The sequence below is a fragment of the Lissotriton vulgaris genome, chromosome 12, assembly GCF_964263255.1.
Source record: "Lissotriton vulgaris chromosome 12, aLisVul1.2, whole genome shotgun sequence".
Taxonomy (NCBI): Eukaryota; Metazoa; Chordata; class Amphibia; order Caudata; family Salamandridae; genus Lissotriton; species Lissotriton vulgaris.
In genome coordinates, this window is record NC_141700.1 from 90,953,172 (window position 1) to 90,977,182 (window position 24,011).

Below are 24,011 nucleotides of genomic sequence, written 5' to 3' on the forward strand. Positions count from 1 at the left end.
GAATTAGGAATGGTGAGAGACCTTGAATGTAGGCGTATACATATGTCTACTAAAAAGTGCTCCTCCATTCCATTAATAGACTATATTCAGTGCTCATGAATTCAGTGAAGTTACCCAAGATGGGGACACAGTATTACAGGCAACTCACTTTCTTACAACCCTATTAACCACATCAGCGCAGCGCAGATTCCTGCGCTGAACGTTCTAATGAGCCAACGGGCTCATGACGGAACCGTTCCGTCATGAGCATCGAAGGGGTTAAAAACATACCAGCCCCGTGGAGAAGCAATCGTACCATCCAATTAAAAGCATGGAATGCCATGAGTGGTCCTCTATACTTTGAATGACCATGGCCCACAGCAGACCTGCTATTCGCCGTAAATATTACTACCTGTAGGCCTGCTGTACTACGGTCAGAGCAGTCCACAGTAGATGGAGCTCATTATATAGATCGGACACCCGTTAAAGACAATCCTCAGAATAACACTGACCAAACAAATTAAGGGAGACCTTTTTGATTGATTATTACAAAATGGCCTTCGTTCTATTTTTATACAAATTTCAGGAAAATACGTACACAACAAACTAAGCATCACTGTGCGAGTGCTAACTGCAGGAAAGGAGCTTTTATACAAGCCTGGTGCAAAACTGGGTAGAATGCGGGCAAAGCAAATTTTGCCATATTGTACAAAAAGTGTATAGATAATGCAAAACAAAACTCTCCATTATGTCACAAACTATTGCCCTCTTTAGGAACAAAGTTGACACCCTGTTTAAGTTTATCAATGCGCAACAAACTTCTTATACATTCCTGTTGTCCATTTTTCAAATGTGCCTGCTGTTAAGCGCTTGAAGAAAAAAAATAAATGATCCACGTTTATCAAAGCTACAACTTTAACGCGTACCTGACTGGTGTCATCTTCCCTGTGGCAATCTTCTGAATTCTGCATATGCACATGTTCTTTTCTTGTGCGGTAGATTTCATAACACCACCTGAAACAATAATGGAGGGTTGGGATCTGTGTGTTCTGCAATGATTTAGGGTTGAGATTTTCAGAAGGCATATTTCAGATTTCGCCGCAAATCCGATCTATTTCACCAACAAACAAGTTAAATTCAATTCAAAGGTAGCTTTTAGCACCTACCCGATTGTCTCTTAAATGGAAAATACTAAGCAAAATGGTCTAAACACGGGATATTTCATACACAGATGCAATCAATTCATTGTAGTGTTCTAGCCAGAACTGAAATGCTACTGTTCTTCCATTTATACGCACAAATCGTTTGATTGTTAATGATCAATCAAAGGGGGTTTCACAAATCCCAGATTACATTCAACGTGATGCTTACACAGGATCAGAACTGCTGCAAGGTTCAAAATCTGCGCTGAAGATAGTGAGGGCAGAAGTTGCTGGGGCCAGAGGGTTGTGAGAGGAGTATACAGCTAAAACCTTTATCCTGGTTTTCAGAATCTCTTTAGAACCAGAAACGTACTTCCATTTGAGGGCAGAGCAAAGCAACACCCCAGCCTCTTCCATGCTTAATGTGTAACAGGAAGAGGCCAAGAATGGGATTAACTTGCTGGCTTTGGCCCCAGTTTAAGTAAAATCTAAAGGGAAACAGGATCCGCTCCAAGCTGTTGGATTCACATTCACTGAAAAAGCAAGATGGGTTAGCTTCAAGAAAAGACGTCAGCAAACTATTAGAGTGTACTTCTGTTTGTGAACTTGCCAAAAACGGAAAAAGAGTTTGGAAAAACAGTCTCTCATCAAACCCCCCAGGTATTTTCCTGAATACGTGGTACACAAAGGGCAATATAGTCACGAGAGATCCCTTGAACTGAAGGAAGCAGTGCACTGAAAAGACATATCTACGTAGTAGTAACTTTGGCAAACATTGAAGAAGGGCATTGAATTTTTTACATGAAAACTGCTGCTGAGTAATTTTTGAAACTTTTTTCAGTGCATTAAAGGACACCGCAGAAGGCACTGCACACCAGGTCCAGAGGTTAATCTGGCTTCCTATGTTTACCTGCAAGATGTGGCAATGGAATAATGTGCCTGCCAGCTGCAGGGCAACGCCTGGATGTTAAAGTGATGAAGACGAGAAGTGATCCACACCAATGCCTCACCAGTTATTCCAAGTAAACTCAAAGAACACTGGGTATTCGACCGTGTTGGATTCAATTCAGAGGTCTCAGAGAATAATTATGGAGGCTATAATCATTAAAGTTCGGAGTTAGATTGGTGACATTGGATTTCAGAGTTCTACTCTACATAGATGTTATCCCCATTTTCAATACTTCCAGCCAACACCTATATTCAATGGAATCTTTTAAAAAAAATGTAAGACTCTATCCCATTGTCTCGGCCCACCAAGATGTTGCCTATGAACAAAAACAAAACTTGCAAGTCTTAGTTTCGAACATCAAGTAAATGGTTGTCAGTAGCATGCTGGCCAAAAGGTGAAAGCAAGTTTAAATGGCTTTACAGAAAGAGACGGACAAAAATGGATAGGATACTGAGATATTTTTACTCCCACCTTTAGACAAATTCCTACACACCCGAGAATCACAGACCAGGGCTGATAGATTCGTTGGAAGTAGGGAATCCAGGAAGAAATATTTTAGTCCTTTTATCCAAATTGAGGAGACTATGAAATTCAAAACATTATCGGATAAATAGGTCTTAGTATGGCTAATCCAGTTATGAGGTTAAATGTTTAGCATAGTGTCAGGACAAATTTTTCAACTAGGCTGTTTAGCACAACTGCAAATATTTTGGACAACTGATACAGGAGTATGGATGGTTAATGCTGCATTACAGAAATCTGTCAGACTAGACAGAAAACTATGATTTAGGAATAAAAACATACATTTATACTGTATAGTTTATGCCTATTTTATCAGAAGTCATCTACAACCTACATCCAGGGTTATTCACGTGTAAAATTATGCAGTAATGATCTGACATTTTCTCAGACTAACAATTTACTGAAAAGTGCATGGATGATTCTGCCTCCTGACTGCCTAACTTTCCACTGGAAGCTATCATTTGGATTCTCTCTCTCATGAAACTTATCTTCTATTTACTGCCTTTTCACTCCCTTTGGGAACCCTTGGCAATCTGGAAATAATGCGATTTCACCTGCCTCTGGATAATCCATGCACCTATAAAGTACTTAATGTAGTATCCCTGAAGATGATCACTACCCACTGTCTCACCACTGCAACAAGAGGACCGGGCACACATGGTTTGTGCAATACTCCACAAAGCACGCTTCAACATGAAGCCTTGTCTCAAATGCCAGTCGGCTAGCCTTTAAGAAACCAATCTGTAATGGCGACTTGAAAGCAGACTCCCGGCTCCAGGTGGGGTGCGGTATACAGTGATATAGGAAATAAGGAGGATCCGGTAGGCTGGTGGTAAGGATATGCTAATATTATAGAGCTCAATCAGGGTAGGGCTCTCTTTTAGTTTTGCCACTAATGGCGTACACAATAACTTCCCGACCCTACTTTATACTTAATTAAAGACCTAGCTTCCTTGTTTCTTTGCTGCACTCCGAAAAGCAATACATTAACTAATCACAGGGTCTGTCAAATACTTTTTTCAGCCTTCACTAGCCTTACTTTGAGTGGAGGACTCAGAGCTAGAGGTCCTTCACGGGTACCTCCTTTAGCAGAGAAAGAGCAGAGATAAAGAACGAAAGGTTATAAAGTATTGGTTTATTTGGCATAAGGTAGATTTCTGCCCTGTCCCTGGACAAGAAAGCATACCAGTGAGGCAACAGTAGTACTAGACAAATCCCAAGAATGCTACAATAGGAGTTTGACAGGCGTAGGTGGATTGAGTAGTTTTGGGCAATGGCATCATTTCTACAGTATCCCTTGCTCTGGGTGTAGGGCAGGAGGTGAAGCCAACACAGGTTGTTGGCATGATGTGGCAACATCCTTCTCATCTTTTGTTACCCTTTCTGGAGCAACAGTGACGGGGAAATTACCTCATCGACAGTGGCTGGTAACGCTGGCACATCACCATGGAGACCAGGAATAGAGGTGGGGCTGTGTGGCAGAAGTACCATCCCCTGTGAAGACAGGGAGCTATTCCATGAGTCCGCCACCTCGTCTAGGCCTCGTATATATCTGACTGTGGTCTCTTTTTAAACACTGCCACTATGGGGCCTGCAGAGTCCTACAACAGGTAGTCAGAGTCCCCTTGTCCTCCACAGATGCTTGGCAAGTATATGTAGTGTGGCACCACTATAAGTTTGCAGAGGAGAAAGGTGGGGAAAACATCTGGTTATTAGCAGATATTGTTGCTGTTACAACAGCCTCGCTACAAGAGAAATAAACATATTATACTCTAATGAAATGCACCCAATATTCTTTCTTACAGGCCGTTCAACCATGACCAATCTCACACTTTAACTGGAGACCCTAGTGAATTCCTTTTAGTTAATTTACCACACAGAATTTCATTCTAGCTCTCAATGGTCACACTTCCAATGGACCTAGTTTAGCAATCACAGACCAAGACGAGGATTAAGATGGAACAGAAACAGTTAGAGCATGGGCCGGATGAGTAACACGAACAATATGTTTGAACGGAATGCACATTTAATTAGACATTTAAGGAAGGCTGAAGATTTGAACAAACATATCAAAACTTTAAAGTGGCAGGCATCACCATTCATAACCTTAGCCTTCCAGGCACCAATAAAACGAACAGATTACTTCTGGACAGTGCTTGTTTACTACTTGAGAGAGATCAGTGGAAAAACGTGGGCTAGGTAACATTTCTTCAAGTCCTCGTTTTCAAACACAGCCTAAAGAAATAAAGGACATTTTTATATACCATGTTGGGTGTAAGAAACTAATACATGCTCGCCAGACGAAGCAATGTACTTTTTGTTAACCAGATGGTTTTTATGTACTGTTTTCAATTGCTTTGCAGCACAACGAGTGACTCACTTGGAAAGAATTTACATACAAGTCCTGGCCCTGCTTTTGGAAATTGGAACAGATTCAAACATGAGGTTTAGTCAAACGTTCCATTTTTAAAAGCATTGCTGGGCTTCCCACATCATTCAGAGTAAACACTCGTCGAAACAGTAATGAAAAAAAATCACATACAAGGTCACAAACCACGTTGTGGGGCGCTAAAAAAATACTAACACTTCCATAACAACGAGAACTGACAAATCGAATGTTTGGCCCTGGTATTATGTAAGAAAACAAACATACACAGCTAAAAATATATGTACGCATACACCACCACCTTCATGGAGTAAATTTGAGATTGCCAAATAAGCATGTATGTGAATACCGTTTGCTGACGCACCATGTGTGGAATACCAGGTATGAACCACTAAAGCACCAGACAACTGGAAAACAAGCCCATGAGAAGGCCCAGACTGACCATTTCTACATGTTCTTCTAGTGGTGTTCTCTTTAGTCATCTGCATGAATCGGTGGATTTTTTTAAAACAAAATAACACTGCAGGATGTTCATTTTCTTCTATATCCGGTAAAAAGTGAGAATCAGCACCAGACAAGATGCATTTACTGTCGTAGATGAGAGAGAAAGTATGGCGACATAGAACATTCCTTCATCATCTACTTCATTATTCACACCACAAAAGTATTTTTGGCAGAATATACAGCAACTAGACTAAAATATCCTCTGTTGCCCACACCTACGGCGCCTGAAGCTTAACCCACAGGCAGACAATAAGCCCCATGAAAATAACCCGGCTCAGGAGCCAGATTCACCCGTCTCACCTTCATGACGTAGATTGCATCATTTAACGGATCCCGTAGTGCACCACAGGGCTAAGTCTGAGACTCATTTGAAGATGAGGGGAAGAATACGGGACGTGGATAGCAAACCCCCTAAAAAAATCAAGGTTTTCCAGGCCACATCAGAAAACAATCCTACCCGATCCAGAGTGGATTTAAACACACTGCCTGGTTCATTTAAATGCACTATAATGTAAGGGAGCCAGACTTCAATGAACAACCAGAAGTCGACCCTGGAGAGATCTGAAGAAACTTCCAAAAGGAAAGACATACTGAAATGCTACAAACTGACAGCCCAAAGAACGGGTCAGGTTGCCACCATCCAAACTCCCTATATCTGTCCATCACTAAGGTGATGTACACAGAGATTAGGGAAGCCTAAACGAACCAAAGTGGGTGACAAAAGAGGCAAGTAACCCAACTCTGAAGAACTGATACAATGTTGGACCTGTGTATCATAAAGATACCATGTGAAGACTGAACAGGATCTCCACACGGATCCAATGCCTTCTTTAGTATTTCTTCTACAAATCTCTTCTCATGCTGGACGCCAGATAGGATAAAGGTTTTGTGGAGAACATGGCTGCGGAGCCAAGAGTGTCACAACATCTTTCTATGGACAAGTCAATTCAAACCTCGAAGTTCAATGTGGCGCTTCCAAGACTAAAAATCAACAAGCAAGACCAGAGAGCCATCTCATAAAGAACACCTGGTACAAAACACATATTTGCTACTCTATGATCTACCTTCTCAATCACTGTAAACCTAAAGGAAAGCTAAAAAGTACTCTTCTCCTGAGCTACATTACATTCTTCCATCACCTTCGACTGCTTAGCAGTGTTATCCCTTTTCTGTTCCATCTGCACAAAATCATCCTTGGAGAACCCTCTACCCATTGCTCAGTTAAAAGTTCTTATGCATACCTCAAAGAGTGCAGAACCATGACAACCGGGACATAATCTACATAAACAATGCATTTTATTAGGATGATTTTAACATCTTTTTTAGAATGGAAAATTCCCCACAAAGCATTACAAGATCATCATATCATAGAGAACAAAGCAACAGAGTCCAATACAAATTAGAAACAGGCGCATAAATACAAAACATAGTAGTTCTTGCAATGAGGAAGAAATTCCTAAAACATTAGGAACAACCTTCTTAAAAGACAAATGACCCTTCAATTCTATCAAGGACTCGGAGGAGAGGATTAGGCTTCTCAATCTTTACTGAAAAACTGACAGCAGCGAATAACAAGCATTTACAATGCAACGGTTTCACCTTTGTAAAAGTTAGAGCTATTGGCATTGTACATGACAAATTTTTTATTTATGTGTTAGTTTTGAAAACAGATAAATTAATGGCATTGTCATTTACAATGCCAATAGCTTAATCTCTCGCAAATGGACGATGGTTACAAAATTCTTGAAAAGTGCTCTATGGAATCAGGAGGAGTCGGGGAGGAATAATGAATAGAGATAGAGCCAAGAAGGAAAAACAAATTAAACCAGGGTGTTCTGGGACAGCAATTGGGTACCTGCTGACACTGGGGCAGAGAAGTCCGTGCGGGGAGGGCGGGAGCAGGAAACCATGAGCCTGGACCTGCGGTGAAAGGAATAGGGGTAGGGCAGGGAACGTGGCGTGAAAAGGCAGGTAGATCTCAGCCAAGAGGTTACCTGTAGCGAGTAAATCCGAGGTGGCTGGGCAGCGAATGATCAGATCCAGTCCACATCAAAGGAGGCAGCTGATGCGAAGTGGGACTGCAATCTGGGAGTAGGGATGACAAACGGCCCGGGGTAACTACCAGCGCGTATGGCAGAAGCACATGGGAAAGTACTGGCTGGGGCATCGTAAGCTTACCTAGGAGAAGGTTCTAATCGGCAGCAGGGATGCCGATGTCTGCAGGACAGGGAAGAAATCCAATCAGGCCCTGCAAGGTAGTGTTTCAAGGGTCCGGGATGTATCCGGTAGCGAGACTAGTAAAGCGCCACACTCTTACTAATCAACGGTTCCATGTTAAATGGAAACCTGCAAGGGGAGGGTGGGGTCACGTGGGTGTAAGGGGACGTGACGCGTGGGAGAAAAAGGAGCTGGTGCATGCTCGCTCAGGGTCGTCAAGGGCATGTGTGTGCATGCAATCCACTGCACATCCAGGAGACACGGACAGCGGGAGGGGGGCGGGAAAGGTCACACGGACAGCGGGAGGGGAGCGGGAATGGGCACACGGACAGCGGGAGGGGGGCGGGAACGGGCACACGGACAGCGGGAGGGGGGCATCAAGAAGTGCTCTCTGAACTGCGCACGCGCATTTCGCTGAACAGGGTACTTAAGACATACTCGATATGGTCGCCTGACTGTGCTTCAACGCAAGGATGGTCTGTGTTCTAACTGCTGGTCCGAACACGGCGTTCTGGACGCCTCAGTGACCGCCTCCCGACCCTGCTTCTTCTCCTGTTGTGGACAGCTTTAGCGGCTATGCCACATCCGCCATGATGGATCACAATCACCCCCTCTTCATACAGCCCACCAGCCCGTGGCTTGCCGTTGCATCTGCGCAGTGAAACTGCTTTGGGCACCCCGTTCTGTAGCCATATTAGAATAAGGGTCGGTAGCTGTTGGAATACGAAGCTACTGCCCGGGCGCCATCTTCGGAGAAATGACCAAAACAAACCTTTATAAAAAATATTAAAAAAAACACCGCCCACCGCCGCATGAAGTTCTAAAAGGGGCGGAGCTAGGAAAAAAAAAATCACTGAACGCCCACGAATCTGCTCCAACATTTACTGGCACATCTCTCTTTCAATGGCTAGCCTCCATTTATGGAGCTAACCAATGGAAGACAGAGGCGGGTTAAAGCCCCCGTACTGAAGAACAAAAGATTTTGCCAGCGCGACACTGCTGCGCAGTTGACGTCAGGCGAAACCTAAAAACACTTAAAATACAAAACTGCATTTCCCCAAGAAAATATGTTCACTGTCATTAGTATGCGGGCCTGTGAGTATTTGGCAGAGTGTGTATTTTTAGGTTTTACTGCAACCCATGCTAAGCGGATGTAGTAGAGTGGAATAGCCGATGAAAGGGGCTCTCTAGTTGTACCAGATTTCCATTAGGACGAAAACATCAAAGTTGTAGTCTAGGTTAATGCAAGAGTTTGGCATTAGGAAAAACACGCAGCTGTGAAAAAGAAATCACAGGAGATTGAGGACTGTGGTTCTTTTAGAAGGCTTACGATCAGTAAATTCTGGATTGTGAGGAGGATTCTTATGTATAGTGTTCTAATGTGAAGATGGTTGATGATTCTTGGAATGATAAAGGTAAGGATTGAGAAAAGGCTTTATGCCCCCCTGCATCATTTGGGGTTTTCCGATCTACTTTCAACTTTGGCTATGTTTTAATGCTTTGCCTCCGTCTAAGGGGTTTTACAAACCACAGTTCAACGCATTAATACGTTACATGACCAGAGGCTCGAGTACGTTTCTTTCAACAGCAGAATCACATTTCATTGGTTGACTTTTACTGTGTCGCAGTCTAACACTTCACAAATAAGAAAACAATAGTGTTCTAGATATCCTATAAAAGGCAAATCAAAATTTCAAGATTGCTGCTAGGAGTGTGCCTGTTACCCAGCACCACTGTCACTCGACACCAGCATGGTATGCTATAGTATAGTAAAACCATTTGCAGACTGCTTCAGAACTGGGAATAGAGATAGATAGGATTTCGTTTTCGATGCCTAGAAAGCGTGTCACATCGGATCTGAAACTCCACAATCAGAGCCATTCTGGTTGTGCTTTACATAAGGCAAGGTTGAACCATCAGCGAATCCAGTCAGTCTCCCTGAACGGCTCAGCATGTAGCCCGGCACGTCTTTCTCTGCCTCATGGGCTCTGACGCACTGGTGTTCCCTCAAGTCTTCTTCATGATGCAACAAAAACAACAGTATGTGTCTTCTGGAGCTAGGGACCATTATAGGAGGTCACCTGAAATCAAGTAATGCTGTAAATGCCACTCTACAACAGCCAATAGTCCACCAGAGTCTTCGCTGCATGAAACATGCATGGGGCAATTTATAGACTGAATCAGAACAAGGTGTAATCAGCATTTCCGATCAGATGCCTCTTAAGAAAAGAAAGCCAGATGGCCACATTGTTTGTACCATTGTTTATACAAAGGGATTCGTTTTGAGCCTAAAAAAAGCCACTTGCTTCACCAACCAAGTCCTTTCATCCAAGTCTGATACCTTGGTCCCTGCCTTGACTGTAAAGCCTATAGGCCCTCCTTGGAAATAAAGGATCTTCCTACAGTGCAATATGGAGCTCCCATTGGTATACTGAGAAGATTACTCTTGTATAGTATGTAACAACACAAGCATAGTGTACATATCCTTCTTGTACAGTAGGATTTCCTTCCGCACAGAAAAGACTTTCCTCCTGTATATTGTGTATAGACAGAACTTTATGTGTATAGGAAGGAGAGATCTCTTGCACAGGTTCCCATCTGGCTAGCTATGCCTAAAATAGTGTGAGACGCCTCCTCTATGCTATGTCTCTCCTTGTAGGTTGTAGATGTCCCTCCTCTGCAAGAGTGATCCCTCACCTCCCCAGTATGGTGTGGATTTCCTGTCTGTGGATTCTGCGGCCTGCATTCTGTGCCCCTCTTACAAAACATTCCCATTTATGCTCAGTTTCAATAGTTGAGCAACCCATTTCCTTTTCCTGGAATCAAATCATAAGTTCTGCTTTAAAATGTCGAGTCGAAAAAACTCTGTTCAATATTGGAATGCCCCCAATTTCCATCTCAGCTCCACCGCCTCAAAGGAGGCCTCTTGCTCTGGTGCACTCCATCCAAGTGGACCCTGGATTTAAATCTTTTTCAGCATCTTCCACATTTTGTAGGAAGGAAGTTGAAGGCATTTATACTGGATTCCTTGCAGTAAAAACATGCCCTCGTGGACAAGGATTTTGAGCTGAAATCGAACACTATGACCAAGCACAGCTGGAACGGGGCTGCAATGATAAGTCCCCACTCACTCCTCCGAGCATCTCAAAATCACTCCTGCTCCAGAGTCAATTATTCATTACTCCGGCCATGGCTCCAACCTGGAGGAGATATGCAGGTATTCCTGACATATGCCAGTTCAGTACTTTGGAAGAGGCAGTACACTCAATTATGCAACCCTTGCATGTGGGGAGACTTGGAGAAAAGAAGGTAGAATTTTCGCAATGGCTAGGCATTAAGACATTGGCCATAGGACTTACTAAGAACTGACCCTATACTAGAAGACTTGATGGGGAAGGAAGAGGTTATCCCATTTAAAGGATTTAGCCATTCGTTGGAATTTTAATTAACTAATTGTTGGCTTAGAAAACGCAACTTGCACCCAACTGGGCTTCAAAGCTCTACACAGAAGGCACGGTAAACAAAAGTCAACCATGCACTGAGTGGTAGCATAAAAACAGATTGGAGCAAAGCCAATACAGATCACGATAATCATAGAAGTGAAGTAATTACAACAAACTAAGGCCCCCATTAGAATGGCGGGCGGACTTTGCCCGCCCGCCATCCTCGTGCAAAAACGGGACCGCCCGCCATAGGAGCGGCGGTCCCGCCTTGGCAATTAGGATGCGCCCGCCACACTGGCGGGCGCATCTTGTATTTTTACCTTTGCGGCGGTCGGTGTGCATTTCAAAGCACAACATGACAGGGACCGCGTGGTGCCTGCCATGTTGCACTTTGAAATGCGGGGGGGGGGGGGTGCCCCCGAAAAGGGCCCCGCAGGGAGTCTCCGCATGCCTTTCCGTGGTCGGCAATCATGTCTGAAAGCCCATCCTAATATGGCTGGCGTTGTCTAATAGACACCGCCACCATATTAAACATTTTCCTCCCCGGCCGCAAGGCGACCGGGAAGGAAAAGAGGCGGACAGTCTTTCCGTCCACCGTGGTCCCCGCCGCCATCCTAATATGGCGGAGGGATATAGGTGCGGATTGCCCCCGCCAGGCTGGTTGTGGCTACCGCCAGCCTGGCAGGGGCAATCCGCCCGCCTTCCTAATGGGCCCCTGAGTGTATACAAACGCAATAAATAATAGGAAAGCACCGAGTAATAACTTTTGATTCGGTGATGCCATTGTCTTTACAGGATAAATCTCTGTATGTACGGATTGATGAACACCAAGCACTGCAGCTCACCAATCTTTCTTAGGGAAGCATAATCTGTGCAAAAAACACTGTATTTTCACTGAGTTCTTCAGCACATTGTGTTTTCAAATAAACAAATTATGCATCAGCAAAGGCAAAAGCATCAAATCTTTGCTTTAGTCCACGCTTTGTGATTTCTGTAGTTTTTTTTTTAACCCCTTAGGAGCTGGGGCTTTGTGCGGAACCCTTTTTCGATGTTTGAGGCAGTCTGCATTTAAGCTTTCTTAATTGTTTTTCCGCAAAAAGTTATCCAAATCAAATCTGCATTCCCCCCCCCAATGTGTTGGGGATTCTAGAGCTAGCCAAGGTTTGTTTACTACCCTGTAGAGAACCCAGAAAACAGCCAAAACTGAGCCAAATGTAGAATTTTTACTTAAAATGGAAACATAGTGCTATTCAAAAAGAAAGGGTTACTTACCTTTGGTAACAATATTTTTGGTGTATACTCGATGTACCTGCAGATTTCTCACCTCTTGATTACTCCTCCAGGCTGGTCTGGAAAACTAGAAATAGAAGCTGATCCCCGCCCTGAATAGGGAGAGGGAATAACCGGAGAGGCCTGGCAAAAGACAGGGCATAGCTCTTTTCCATAATTTGTAGACCCATTTGTCCGAAGTTATGGTCCACCAGGGCTGTGGAAAAGCAAACACCTGGCCTCTCAAATGATCAGAGTGTCCCGACAAGGCGAACTAGAGCTGCCCCCACTGGTGGCTTGCGAGGGGGGGGGGGGGAGCAATGGCTGGCTGGGAAGAGATAGACCTTTTCCTTTTCCACAGCCCCTGTATTGTTGCACAATGGTATTGTAGGCCTGTTGGTGTGTGATAGCCGCCTGACACTGGCAAAAGTTGAGGCCTCTTGCAAAACCCAAACATTTTCAAAGATCCATTGTTGTCTATCTTTTGGGCTGCAAATTCAGGGATTGGGCAGACACCGAACTGGGCTTAAAGAATTCCAGGGCTGTGTCCGACTTGTCACCAAAAAGCTTGAAGGAATCAAACAGTATGCCCATTTGGTTTGACTGGACATTATTAGAGAATCCTAAAATCCTGAGCCATGACTGTTTACGCACCATACTTTTGAAAACCGAATTGGCACTGTTGAGACCAGACTGGATGACCTGACCCACAGCAGCCTGACCATCACAAATGATGCCCATAATGTGAGGCTGAAGATTGTTGGGCAGTGCTATTAGACTAGCCATATCACATAAAGCACAAAGGTAACTTCTTAGGAGGCCTGAGGCATTTAGACACTTTAGAGCTGCCTCCCAGAGGTATCACTTTTTTAGACCAGGCGTCCAACTGCTTGGATTCTCTTTTTGCCGGAGCCCAAGGGAAGTTGCCAGCAGAGAATTTGGAGGATGAAGAGACCTGTATGACAAAGCTTTCGTGAGTAGGGTGCTCAGAGAGAAAATGGGGGTTACTCAATGCTGGTCTATATCTTCCGGCTATGGTATGGATAACAGCTGGAGTAGGCAATGACTGCCAAAGCACAGAGGACAGGATCTAGTAGGGCTTCAATGAAAAGAAGCGGGCATTCTGCTAACTGGTGTTTAGTTTGCAGGACTTCTGATCAAATGTTTGCTTTGGTCATTACTTTTGAAAATCCGCCATTCGTGAAAATGTCATCAATTTATAATTTTTCCTACTCATTTTCATTATTTTCGGGTCCTCTCTAACCAGGTGCAGCCTCCTACCACAAGGTACAACATTGGAATTACCTCTGCCACCTATATAGACCAAGGTAAACTATAGCCCCTTAATAATAAAAAAACAACAACAGCAGAAAAACTATCACTTTGAAAATTCTTTGTGGTTCCTATCTACTTGCAGCATGAGGTGTAAATGGGTGTGAAACCCATGGGTGAACTCTGAATACCATTTATTTATTAAAACTAGACAAAATTCGGAATTCTGCATGGGCTCATTTATTTTGCAGATTGCCCATAATTTTCTCAAAGAAACTAAGTGCGGGGATAAAAAAAAAAAAACATAATGAAAATAAGTAGTTTTGTACCATTAGGTCGGACAGTCTCGACATCCTTCAGTACCATCTCCTGCTAACAGAGCTCCAAAGAGCCAATCAACCATTGTGGATAAAACGGAGAAAGACACTGATTAGGCACAGGTGCAGCTCATTCTAAATACATTGAACACACAGATACGCAGAAGAGTTCCGTTTGCATTCACCTCCTTAAGTTTAGAAGGCAATGTTCTTCGACTCAGTCTACGTCAGTCTCTGGTACCACTCTAGGCCATCCAGTTAACTACAGTTTGGAGCTGTATTTCAGATGATGCAGGATAGACATGTGCAGTTGTCCTGCACAAGAGGCTCTTACACCTTAGGCGTTATGGGTGCGCATCGCTCAGAACATGAATGCTTGGAAATTTTTGGGTGGTGGCTCTCATCTTTGGCATTAGAAGCCATCCGAACCTGGATGCTGACAGGACGATGGATTGAAAGGTACGGTCTCCAGGAATGCCCTGGCCAAGAGGACTTCTTTAGCAAATTGAGCCTCCAGACTGATCAGGAATTGCATCTCGGCAACAAAGAGTTCTGACTACAATATTGGCAGTAGTATCTGTAAGCCTCAAAGCAGACTGCCAGTCTCACAGGATGCTTGTCACTTGTTGGAAGTGTGTGTAGGGAATCAGCCTTTTCTGCGTGTTCACCCTGACTTTTCGCCTTTCACTGGACCATATCATTGTACAGGCTTTAGAACTCTGTGCACGTTACCCCTGATAACCAGTAGTAAAGTTCTTGTACTTCCTCTTTAACAAGGGTTAAATTGGCTTATTACAGATTGACACATTTAACTAGTCTATAAGTCCTTAGTATATGGAGTAAGAAGTGCACCCAAGGCAGGGAAGTTAAATACCACCAAGGACTGCAGTATCTAGTGTGCCTTCCACTACAGGGGCAGTGCAAACACAGCTTCAAGTTTACACTGTGTTGTCTCACTGTTGCAGTGTAAACATTCACTGCAAACCGATAAAATAAACCCTTTTTGACGGTTAAAAACCTCTGTTTAAGTATTAGTAAGTCACCCTTTTGTAAGCCTTGTAGACCACAAGGTAGGATGTATGATATTTAAACGTGGCACATGTAGAATGTTACTTTACCATGTTGTGACAGTGACAAGGTGCCAAAAGCTAATTTGACTGTGGCAGGTGCACCTATGTCCCGGTCTACCAGGACTATTTACTATCATTGGTGCATTGTGCTTTTGTAAGGTTATTTCTACATATAAATGTACATCTCCGTTTCTCCTTATTGTATTTGTGTCAGTCTGTTTATTAAAGTTTACTATTTTTCTAATTCAATGTAGGAGTTTTTACTGTTCTGCATTTTGACGCTGTTAATATGTTGGCATTGCATGAATACTTTACATATTGCCCTAAGCTAAGCTAGTCTGCTCCGTCCACAGCAACCAAGGGTTGAGCTCAGGTTAATTTTGTGACTTGGAGAGTTCATCCTAACAAGGCTATTGGTTTCTAGCGTAATTACTATATGAAGTGGGAAATCACCCAACTTAAATAATAATTCAATATCGTACACAATTCACAGCAAAAACCTATCAAGGAGATCCAGGGAACTCCAACCTACAAGAGTTGTGACCGGATTCGCTCTCTCATAGCCGCTTGTTTTCTCTACCAGATATGATGCCCTAGGCTTCTCTTCCTCGACAGTCTTGCCTTCTGTAGGGTCAGGCAAACTTATGGACTTTGGTCAGACCCTCAGCTCTTCCAGCAAAAAAGTGCAGGCTTCAATGTATGTACCTGACATCTAGGAGACTGGGTCTCATCCAGACCCCAGCCCTGTGCGCACAGCAATTCTTTGGGAACTCTCCGGCGCACTCCTTAACTTGGAATTCAAACAAAGCCATTTGGATCCCAATTTTATGCATACTTTTCAGAGTGGGATTGTCTAAGGTTTCACAGCCGGTGTGTGTTGTTTCCTTTTTCAAATGTAATTTTCGGTCTCTTTTTGAGACACTGCCTTTAACAAGATGATGGCTCTGTCTGGAGGTAGCATAGATACTGGTATCACACATGAGTATCCAATACAAGGGCACGATGAAGTGTTATGCCTATACACCTTCAATCAATCAATCAATCAATCAATCAATCAATCAATCAGGATATTTGTATATCGCGCTACTCACCCGGAGGGTCTCAAGGCGCTTGGGGGAGGGGGGTCCGCTAATGCTCGAACAGCCAGGTCTTGAGTTGCTTCCTGAAGGAGAGGTGGTCTTGGGTCAGACGGAGGTGGATGGGAAGGGAGTTCCAAGTCTTGGCTGCCAGGTAGGAGAATGATCTTCCTCCTGTGGTGGCTCTTCGGATGCGTGGAACGGCGGCGAGGGAGTGGCTGGTCGATCGTAGCTGGCGGGTGGGAATGTAGAAGGTCAGGCGGTCGTTGAGGTACCTGGGGCCCAGGTCGTGGAGGGCCTTGTGTGCCTGGGTGAGGAGTCGGAACGTGATTCTCTTGCTGACGGGGAGCCAGTGAAGGTCTCTCGGGTGTCCGGAGATGTGGCTGTGTCGGGGGATGTCCAGGATGAGTCGTGCGGAGGCGTTCTGGATGCGTTGGAGTCTTTTCTGTAGTTTGGCTGTGGTTCCGGTGTAGAGGGTGTTTCCGTAGTCCAGTCAGCTGGTGACGAGTGCCTGGGTGACCGTCTTCCTGGTCGGCTGGTGACGAGTGCCTGGGTGACCGTCTTCCTAGTTTCGGTGGGGATCCATCGTAAGATCTTTCGGAGCATGCGTAGGATGTTGAAACAGGACGATGAGACGGCGTTGACTTGTCTGGTCATCGAGAGGGAGGAGTCCAGGATGAAGCCCAGGTTGAGTGTGTGGCCCGTTGGTTTGGGTGCGCTACCCAGGGCAGGGGGCCACCAGGAGTCGTCCCAGGCAGAGGGTGATGATCCAAGGATGAGGACTTCCGTCTTACCTGAATTCAGTTTCAGGCGGCTGTTCATCATCCACTCGGCTACGTCTTTCATCCCTTCGTGTAGGTTGGTTCTGGCGGTGGCGGGTCGTTGGTGAGGGAGTGGATCAGCTGGGTGGCGTAGGAGGGCGTAGACGGGCTTGCCTTCGGCGCGCCGTCGGCGCACAATCGGCGCGCCCGCTGCGCGTACACGTGCACTCCGCCATAAATGGCCAAGTGGGAGGGAAGAGCAGCTGGGAGGCGGGAGCGGGGCGGCGAATGGGAAGGGACACAGAGAAAGAAGAGGGCGAGGCCGCAGGGGAACAGCGGCGGGGAGCGGAGAGAGGGCGGGAAACGCAGCAGGGGCTGGGCACAACTAGTGGGGCAAAACACACAATAACGCTGGAAAACAGAGGCAATCGACGAAAAAACAGAGGCAAAATACAAACGCAACAGAGGCAAAATACAAACGGTCAAGGACCAGGAGCACAGCTGCGGGCAGCGGCGGCACTCGCGGGATCGGGGGCAGCCTGGGCTCACTCACGGGGAGTGTGCAAGGTGCGTGGGGTGACCGGCCCAGAGGGTCAAGGGTCAAGGTTGTCATTAACCTTCCCAGAAAGCAGAAATCAGGGACAGACAAAAGGACAGACTGCCTAGAAACGTCCTCACCAAGAACAGAACCTGCAGCCACCGCTCCTAACCCCGCCTATCTATCAAATGGCAGCACTCAAATATAACTAATCAGCAGCCCTTGCTAACAAGGGCCCCCATTTAATTTCTAATAGAAACTCGTCTCCATGATCCCTCCCTTAAGTGCCTTGGCCTACGCCAATCACCCACATGAAAGCCGCCTATACACTTCAACTATCTGTGGAAGAGGTGTCCTCTCTTTCTTTATCTTGTGCCATGCTAAACCCAGGGCCATGAAAAATAGATTGTACTTAGACTTTCACCACACACTGAGTGAGAATTTCACCATACATGGGCTACACATTCATTACACACACAATGTACACTAGGGCAAGCTATGGGGTTCACGTTAAAAGAGAAGTTGACACACACAAGGGGTCAGCAGACCACATCATTTTGAGACAGACAAAATACCTGCCCAAACTAATGATTCACACAACTAAGTATGCTCTCACCACCGCTCTGTGACTTACTAAGGGAATGGACCATAGTCCTACACCCATTATGAGGGTATGCTTTGTGTGGCCCTCTAGATCACAGACAGGGTTCCGAACCTTGCATTACCAAGGATAGGCCAATGCCTCTGCATAAAGGCTAGATTAGTGTGACACACGTCAAAGAAAAAGTTAGGATACAAGTTTCATGTGTATATGGACACTCATGGGTACAAACCCTTTTACCATACATGGAACATTCTCATCCCAACAAACAATATTAAAACTTAACCCATTCAAATGCCATCAACGCAAGACACAAACTTTTTTATCCCCAATTTAAAACATGTAGTAGGCCAGGTCAAGTCCTGCCAAAACAAGAAGGCAGCTTTACTTGATACAGTTCTATTCACTAGGCAATATGTTTGTAGTAAACATCTATGCGCTCCTAACAGAGCTGGGCAGCAACATATAATACGTTCTGCTGTTTCATTTTTATACTGACAAACTACACCCACCAAATCCCAAATGAATGAATCTGAAGGGCAAGAGGTGCATTTGAAGAAGGGTAGGTCTATTGGATGGAGTCATGAATTCTAGCAAATCCAATCAGACTGCTTGAAATTAACATGCTTTTTAAGATAATCTCAAAAATGTAATTCCCAAAGAATTCCAATGGCTCAAGCTACAAAATGTGTTCCCTATGCAACAAAAGAAGCACGAACATCACTAGGGATCATAGCCATCACAACCAATGCGTAAAATTCTTATTGAGGAGGTTGTGGTGGAGTTCACTAAAATCCTCAGGTGTTTGTTAAAAAAACGAGTTGCCTCAGAAGGGATACGTTTAGAGAAATGTTTTCCCTAATCCTTTTTTGATCTTACATTGTTAGGTCCCTAGTAACTGGTCAACAGAAGGCAACCTGGGGATGGTTTGGATATAATCAAAGAAGAATGGGACACCCAGTCTCAAACGTTAGACTTAATTTATTTTGTACAATCCCAAATGAAATTAATGGAAAATGTACGATTGGTTGTACTTAAATTAAAAATAAATGTAAAAAAAATTTGAGGTCAAAAACAGAAACCTACAAAACTAAAACAGATGACAGTGCTTCCAAGAGCATAACTTGCTTCTGAGCCCTTTATCTAGCTTTGACACGAACTCTTAGGTTGGGTACATCCTATCACAGATGTACTAAGCAATCACCTCCATTTTTCACATCAAGCTGATAGATTCAAGCGCCCAGTGCTACATATAAACCAATTAAAGCAATAGGCGAATCCACAGGCTGAGGTGATGACCAACAATTATGTTTCAAAGGTGGTCTCGCCGGATTCTACTATTCTAAAGTCATGTAACTCTTTCCTAGGGGGGTCTACAGATCTCATTGAAATATAGTCAAGTAAGAACATGTGTCATGTTGTAATATACACCTTTAAATCTGGTGTCCTTAAACAAAAAGGAAATATCTCATGTGTGCCAGAAACAAAGCAACTTGAAAAAGATGAGCATGTGCATGGTTTGGTACCAAAAGAGATGTCCCCAGAGAGGGTTGCCATAACTTTAGTAAAGAAATGTACAGATATGTTTTAAAGGAAAGGTGCTGCTAAGCAAAGCAGACCAAAGCTTGACCGTTATAATCCTACACTTACCAATGCTGAGTCACCTCATCTAATTCTGGCCTAGTAAACCAGACATCTGGTATTATGTTTCATGGTATGTTTACAGATATTTAATTTGCATAATGTCGCAGAGCCAGTAGTAAAGCCTCACAACATAAGACTATCTAGGCTACAAAAATAAAATGTTTTGAGGAAAGGAAAGAGTCCCCGACTGTAAGATAACCACACTCCACAAACACCACAATACCTGGTAGCTACAAGCAAAAACAGATCCACAATGTGCGTGCTACATGCTGCTCCGTCCACGGTAAAGTCATAACTGTTACCAAAGTATTCTGGGCAAAACTGCTACTATAAACAGAAAATCCGAAATTACAAAATACTACAAAATCCAAGCCTTGTGTTTTCACTAACAAATCCTGCAGGCCCTGCTTTAGATTTTACCCAAGAGCATTAGACTGTCCTCAATTGAACTTTGTGATTTGCAGCTCTGCTTTTTTTCTGACATTTTCTTTTGTCAGTCATTCTAATATTTATTGTCCTTTCTATTTTAGAAATATGGACTGCCTTCACACAAAGCACAGCATAATTATTGCAGTACATATTTTTCCATACTCTTGAGATTAAAACCAGTAGGCAAATAGAAGGACTAAAGTTGTGGGTTTCCTTCTCTGAAATTATTACAGGACTTACATTCTTGGGGCTCAAACATGGTCGAATGTGAGGGCTGTGATGCCTATCACAGTACGCGATTCGCAAGGCAAAGTACGGTATTCAGCAAAAGATAGTGTTGAGATGTGTTGTGCTTTCAGAGCATGATTTGTAGTACACAACCTGCAGACTAATACTACTGGTATATGGCCTGCATAACATCACTGAATAGTCTTAGGTTAAAGGCAAGTTGGGTCAAAGGAACAGCAATGTGCAAAATATAATTAAATGATAGTGGTGTGTGTATGTACCATAGTAAAAATTCTGGGACTGTCTACATTATTAAAGATCGGTGTATGTATACATACTAATATAATAAAGAGAGAGCCCAAACATTTGAGGCTGGTAATCTCAGGAAACACAGCACCAATCACAACACCCAATACAGCGTTGGAAAGGGCAGTTGCAGCAGAAGGACATAGGCTATGCAGACGCCCACCATATACATTTAAAAGGTAATAGAACTGTGCCACCAAAGTAGTCCCTTGTGGGCGTGTCTGCCTTGTGCTGTGGGCTTGACAAACGCTGGGGGCGTGTGGTACGTGCCGCCCTTCATGCCATGTCTCATATTGTGTGCTAATCCCACCCTGCTCCCTTTAAATACCCCTGTACCCCATATTCATAACCCACCCTTACTCCTTAAAATACCCCAACACCCTTAAACACTAACCCATCTTAACCCTATAAATATACCCTGTACCCCAAAACCCAAACCTATCCCTAAACCCTAAAAATACCCCTGTACCCCAAAACCCAAACCTAGCCCTGAACCCTATAAATACCCCTGTACCCCAAAACCACCCCTGAACCCTAAAATACCCCTGTACCCCCAAACCTAGCCCTAAATCCTTAAAATACCCCAGTACGCCAAAACCCACCCCTGAACCCTAAAAATACCCTTGTACCCCAAAACCCAAACCTAGCCCTGAACCTTAAAAATAGCCCTGTGCCCCAAAACCTAAACCTACCCCTGAACCCTAAAATACCCCATGTACCCCAAAACCCAAACCTAGCCCTAAACCCTAAAAATACCCGTACCCCAAAACCGAAACCTAGCCCTGAACCCTTAAAATACCCCTGTACCCCAAAACCTAAACCTACCCCTGAACTCTAAAAATACCCCTTATACCCCAAAACCCAAACCTAGCCCTGAACCCTAAAAATACCCCGTACCCCAAAACCCATACCTATCCCTAAACCCTAAAACTACCCCTGTACCCCATAACCCAAAACTATATCTGAACCTTTAAAATACCCAAACATATACCCCTATACCCATACTTACCTTATCCAAACATTTTTTTTAAAAAACATGCTTTTTCCTTTCATGCATTTACAACAAATTTCGTTGTAAATGTATGCGTGGTAAAAGCATATAAAATGTAATGCCTTGAGTTATAATGGCATTGCGGAGTCATGGTACTTTCGTAATGAAAGTATGTGGAGTGATGGTATGCGGAAAGAAAGTTGCGGAATAATGGGTGTTTACCCTCCCCCGGTAAGTACATTGGTGGCAGGGCGGCCCACATCTCCAGCAACATACTCATATTATTTCACCACCCATTTGAAAAATGCACAGGTCTTTCTCATTTATGGCCAGCACCGACATACACTTTTAGGCACACCTCCCGCCACAAGTTCTAGAATTGCGAACTTCAGAGCTGGGGAGCTACGTTCGAATCTCGGCATCAGCTCAACATCCTGTGATTCCAGGCAAATCGCTTTGTCTCCCCGTGCCTACCACAAATGAATGTTTTCTTCTGTAATGTAAATTGTGCTCATGCCATGTTGTAGAGTTTGCGCTATATAATATTGCAAGGAAAAATAAAGTAGGGAAACTCGAGTTCACACACTACTGAACGCGCACTCTTACGTACATCAGCAGTGCACTGTGAAACAGAGCGTTTCACAGGCCTGTCACAGATAAGAAATGCTATCTAAACGAAATCCTACAAAACAATATACTACTGGCCGGCAGCAATTCATACCCGGACAACGTCGGGACGGGCTGCTAGTATTATATACATATACATACACACACACACACCCATATATATGGCTATAAACAGAATGGAGAAAGAAACGTGTGTATGTTATCACAGTACCTTGCAGACACCAACTCCAGTGAAGCAAGTTTGCACTGCATACAGGACTTTGATTCGGGGCTGGTAAAACGCCTAAAAGGCAGTGCTTGATCAACATTTTGACTGGAGTCTTGTTCAGTCTCGCAACAATTCCACGATCTCCGTCAGAAAATTGTTTATTGAGCGAAGGGGTAACACACATGTGGCTCATGTGGAAAGTACGAAGACGGTAGTGCAACACAATGCTCTGATCACTACCGCAAGTGTTGAGTCACATCTATTGTGGATTTGATCCTCATAGCACAGTTTCTACCTCAAATGTCTTCAATTAAGTATTGTGCACTTTCTTTAAGTGTTCCCACAACTAGGCATCTGGCTTTGAAATCTTCCAGAATGCCGTTGCGATAATACTTCTGTGCAGAGCACCATGCATTTTATGTTGTTTTGTGCCTTATATAACAGTCTGCGCTCATAGTTTCTTCAGATTTTTTTGCATGGCAAAGATTAGAAATTTCATAGTAGATTTTGTACACCTACAGAGTCTAGAGTCGCAAGCTACTTGTAATTGTGTTATAAATTATATATGTGGCGCTCTAGCAAACTAGAGAAGCTACTGAATCCATATTAATATAATAAAGAGAGAGCCCAAACCTTTGAGGCGGGTAATCTCAGGAACCACAAGACCAATCACAACACCCAATACAGCGTTGGAAAGGGCAGTTGCTGCAGAAGGACATAGGCTATGCAGACGCCCACCATATACATTTAAAAGGTAAAAGAACCGTGCCACCAAAGTAGTCCCTTGTGGGCGTGTCTGCCTTGTGCTGTGGGTGTGTGCTGAGGGCATGACAAACGCTGGGGGCGTGTGGTACGTGCCGCCCTTCATGCCATGTCTCATATTGTGTGCTAATCCCACCCTGCTCCCTTTAAATACCCCTGCACCCCATAATCATAACCCACCCTTACTCCTTAAAATAGCCCAACACCCTTAAACACCAACCCATCTTAACCATATAAATATACCCTGTACCCCAAAACCCAAACCTAGCCCTGAACCCTATAAATACCCGTGTACCTCAAAACCCAAACCTACCCCATTACCCTAAAAATACCCCTGTACCCCAAAACCCAAACCTAGCACTGAACCCTAACAATACCACTGTACCCCAAAACCCAAACCTACCCCTGAACCCTAAAATACCCAGAACCCTAAAAATACCACTGTACCCCAAAACCCAAACCTACCCCTGGACCCTAAAATACCCCTGTACCCCAAACCCAAACCTAGCCCTAAACCCTTAAAATACCCCTGTACCCCAAAACCCAAACCTACCCCTGAACCCTAAAAATATCCCTGTACCCCCAAACCTAGCCTTGAACCCTAAAAATAGCCCTGTGCCCCAAAACCCAAACCTACCCCTGAACCCTAAAATACCCCATGTACCCCAAACCTAGCACTGAACCCTAAAAATACCCGTACCCTTAAACCCAAACCTAGCCCTGAACCCTTAAAATACCCCTGTCCCCCAAAACCCATACCTATCCCTAAA

The 24,011-nt window shown here is 44.2% G+C and overlaps 1 protein-coding gene across 3 annotated transcripts in view; it reads right to left on the reverse strand.

Moving 5' to 3' along the window:
* The window catches only part of MARCHF2 (membrane associated ring-CH-type finger 2), a 71,976-nt gene that overhangs the window by 45,574 nt on the left and 2,391 nt on the right, over positions 1-24,011 (reverse strand). For 2 of the 3 annotated variants that reach the window (XM_086947311.1, XM_086947312.1), the window contains exon 2: positions 906-993. The gene's annotated coding sequence lies outside the window, so the exon portion shown is untranslated. Of the gene's footprint in view, positions 1-905; positions 994-1,145; positions 1,242-24,011 lie in introns of those variants that run through there. The other variant, XM_086947313.1, reaches the window with a different exon arrangement.